Source organism: Sinocyclocheilus rhinocerous, unplaced genomic scaffold, assembly GCF_001515625.1.
Source record: "Sinocyclocheilus rhinocerous isolate Xijiao unplaced genomic scaffold, SAMN03320098_v1.1 scaffold1295, whole genome shotgun sequence".
NCBI lineage: Eukaryota > Metazoa > Chordata > Actinopteri > Cypriniformes > Cyprinidae > Sinocyclocheilus > Sinocyclocheilus rhinocerous.
In genome coordinates, this window is record NW_015660499.1 from 881,310 (window position 1) to 885,891 (window position 4,582).

General features: G+C 31.4%; 1 protein-coding gene across 1 annotated transcript in view; it reads right to left on the reverse strand.

Moving 5' to 3' along the window:
- The window catches only part of LOC107725164 (netrin receptor UNC5C-like), a 165,907-nt gene that overhangs the window by 77,952 nt on the left and 83,373 nt on the right, over positions 1–4,582 (reverse strand). The window lies entirely within an intron of this gene.

Genomic DNA, 4,582 nt, shown 5'->3' on the forward strand with positions numbered 1-4,582 from the left:
CTGTGCTTCCGCGTGCGTCACTTCTGAGCGGCGCATGCGCAACGCTGACCTCATACGTTATCCGCCTGGAACTGCTTCTGTTTACAACTGTTGACGCAAGCTAGATTAAAGTGATTATTACATTTTGAATATGGATATTTTTCTTACAAAAACGCATCGATTCGCTACAGAAGGCCTTTGTTCACCCCCCGGAGCCGAGTGAGACACTTTTTTTTATGGATGTGCGCTTTTTATTTAACTTCTTTTGTACTGATGCATGCAACACCCGCTGACTGCCATTAAACAGCTTGAAAGATCAAATACTATTTTTTATATAACTCCGACCGGATTCGTCTGAAAGAAGAAAGTCATATACACCTAGGATGCCTTGAGGGTGAGTAATTTGTGGGCTAATTTTCATTTTTGGGTGAACTAACCCTTTAACTAAGAAAATGCATAGAGCATTTTAGATGAAAAAAAGACAGTGAAAGAATGAAATTTTAACTTCATTAAAAGCAAAAACAAATACTTAAAAATTATATAATACACACTATCGTTCAAAAGTTTGGGGTCAGTAAGATTTCTTTTAATGGAAATTAAAACTTTTATTCAGTAAGGACATATTAAATTAATCAAAAGTGATAGTAAAGACACATGTAATGTTAAATATTTCTATTTCTAATAAATGCTGCTTGAACTTTTTTTGATTTTATCAAAGAATCCTGACAAAAAAGCAGCATATTCGAATGATTTCTGAAGGATCATGTGACACTGAAGACTGGGGTCATGATGCTGAAAATTCAGCTTTGATCACAGGAATAAATTATATTTTACAATATATTCAAATAGAAAACAGTTTTTTAAAATTGTAATAATATTTCACAATAATACTGATTTTACTGTATTTTGACCAAATAAATGCAGCCTGTGTGAGCAGAGGAGGTTTTCATTAAAATAAAATAAAAATCTTTGAACAGACTAAGTGACTAAGTATCTATAATTTTTCCAGGTAATTACAGGGACAGAAAATGGCAGTGTTCCTGAGAATGAACCATATATTTATGAAAAGTGCAGCTTGACTGTTTAAATTACTTAAACTACTTTAAATTATGAGTATCTGGGAACTTAGAAAGCCACAGTTACAGAGAAGCTTCAACAACATTAGTATGAAATACAGTTGCTTATGTGTGTCTCTAGAGTGCTTCAAGTGTATCTGCATGTGTGTTTCCCACCGCGTCCTGATGGTTTCTGCAGATTTTACGGATGTTATGAATAGCACACCATTCATCGTACAAATACAGCTCCCTCAGTATATAAACTCCTGCCACTGTATTACGCTTTACACATGTGTGTGTGTGTGTGTGAGTGTGTGTGTGTGTGTGTGAGTGTGTCAGAGGGCAAGAATATAATTGTGACTGTATAAAGTAGTGGTCTTTGGTCTCTAACTATGGCCCGCCGCTGTGTCCAGGTTAACATGTATGTATATTATATGCTATCGCCATGGAAACTGGTGATTTTAATGAGGGCTCTGTGATTGGCCAGGTCTCGTCTTTCTGCACTGTTATTTCAGACCGTTCCGGATCCCTAATGGCCACAGCTCACGCTGTGGGTGTTCAGAAAATACGCCCGGAGGTGACAGAGGTCACTCGCTCGCATTGTTCAGAAAAAGCAAATGATATTTACATGAAAATGTATATCCTGACCGGGTCACGGTGTTCCCAGCGCCCTCCGGGAACACGCAGGGACAGGACGGAGGTTTTTCAGTCTAGACGGAGTCAGCGAGCGGAACAGAGAGATATTGCAGCACTCGGTGGAATTCACATGGCTCTTCTTCACATCTCATCTTACTCGGCCCCGAATGAGCGTGTGTGTGTGTGAAGTGTGTGAAGTGTCCTCTGGGAGCCGCAGCTGTCGTTTACGGGTCTTCTGGGAACCCTCGACCTTCGGGTCAAAGCCAGGAGCAGAAACGACTCTGACGGCTCTGAACACACGTACTGTATGATGACAGACAAACTCCACATGCGTATACACTACATACACACAACTACAGCATTCAGCAGCACACACACCGTCCACATTGTGGAGAAACAGGAAAGTCAAAATTCTGAAGGAACACTGATAGGAATGATGATGAAAAAATACAAATGAAAAAATAAAAACTCTCTGATATTTAAGCTTTTTCAACACTCCAACTTCATGAGGTGCATGCTGAGATGTATACATGTATATCTTGTTCAACTCATCCTTTTCTGTTCTGGTTTTAATTATTAAAATTAATAATTAATAAGCACAAAATGAATCATGTTATAATTTTATTTAATGACTGATTTTCCTGCACTCTCCGGTTCAACTCATCCTTTTATGTTTTAATCATTATTATGGTTATAAAAAATATTTAAAAACATAATAAATATTAAAAAAAAGACAAAGATGAAAATTAATTATAAAAATAATAATTTTATTAACTTGACTGATTTTCCTGTGTTATCTGGTTCAAATCATCCTATTCTGTTTTTAGTTATCACAATTATAAAAATGTACATTAATAAAATAATTAAAAGTGACAAAAATTTATGAATTTATCAATATAATAATTGATTTTCCTGTAATATACAGTTCAAATAATATTTTTCCGTTTTTTAAAATTATTAAAACTATAAAAAATTATTAAAATAAAATAAATTGTAACTGATTTTCCTGTACTACCTTGTTCAACTCATCCTTTTCTGTTCTGGTTTTAATTATTAAAATTACAATTATTAAAATTATTAATAAGTACAAAACTAATAATTTTATAATTGTATTTAATGACTGATTTTTCTGCACTCTTCGGTTCAACTCATCCTTTTATGTTTTAATCATTATTATGGTTATACAAAAATTTAAAAACATAATAAATATTCAAAAAAAAATAATGACAAAGATTAAAATGAATTATAAAAATAATTATTTTAATAACTTGACTGATTTTCCTGTGTTATCTGGTTCAAATCATCCTATTCTGTTTTTAATTATTACAATTATAAAAATATACATTAAAAACATAATTAAAAGTGACAAAATTAATGAATTTATCAATTTAATAATTGATTTTCCTGTAATATACAGTTCAAATAATACTGTTTTTGAAATTATTAAAACTATACAAAATTATTAAAATAAAATAAATAGTAACAGATTTTCCTGTACTACCTTGTTCAACTCATCCTTTTCACTTAAAAAACATACCATAAAATAATTACAAATGTATATATATGTATATATATATATATTTTTTTTTTTATTTTTTTTTTATATAGAATTATATATTTATAAGTACTTTAATTAACATTTGTCAAAATTAATTTTAAAAATTTAAGTGGAAGCCTTTATATTTAAAAGTTTTTAAGAACATGCAAAACATGTCAAAGCTGTTAGACAGTAAATCAGTCAGTCAGGTTAGTGTTTTTCTTTCCTCCATTTACAGTGTACTTTCACACTTCTTCTCTATTTTTAAACAGTTCATGAGACCTTAGAGTTCAGTGGAACTGACACTCCAGAAAGACATAAACAAGCTTTGCATACACACATACTGTACAGTATCACAAAAAAACATTCAGACATTAATGCATTATTTTAAAAAAAGTGGAATCTGCATTCAAATGATGTGCAAGCTTTTCTCACAACAAGCTTCACATTTCTGAGTGATATTTAACCAGCTGGTCATTTTTCATGGATGTATGAAGTCAGTTCTGCTCAAGTTCACACATGTGTCCTCGCAGAATAACCAGCGGCCTAGTTCATCATATTAACATATGAACATGATCCACAAAGTCTGACAACAACAAGTGTCTAAGACTTTTGTTTTCATTTTGAATAATACATTTATAGTTTTATGTTTTGAAAGTAGAGTGGTTGTTTTGAACAAGTTAGATATTATTCAAAACATGTTGCTTTAGCTAATGTACTTGTATAAATACTGCGTGTGTGGGATAAAAAAGCTCATCTCGCCACCTCATACATTTATAACATTTTTAATAGTGCTGGGCAATGATTAATCACGATTCGCATCCAAAATAAAAGTTTTTGTTTACATAATATTTGTGTGTGTACTGTGTATATTTATTATGTATATATAAAGACACACACATACAGTATATATTTTGAAAATATCTACATGTATATATTTATATTCATATAATTTAGATTATATCTAAATATATTTAATATATAAACATAACATATTTTTCTTAAATATATACATGCATGTGTATGTATTTATATATACTTAATAAATATACACAGTACATACACATATACTATGTAAACAAAAACTTTTATTTTGGATGCGATTAATCGCGAATAATCGTTTGACAGCACTAGTACTTACCCAAGAAAGTACTGAGTAGTCTAAGGTAACTACATGGGTTACGGTTAAGTTTAGGAGTAGGTTCAACCTAGTTATTACCCAGTTATTATAATTGATATAATAAGTGCATATGTAGCATGTTAACTAATGTAGTTAATTAACGTTAACAAATGGAACCAGTTTGTAAAGTGTTACCAAAAGTTCCTTTAGAGGGATTTTCATTTTTAGCTCATGTTAACTAATATTATTAACTAG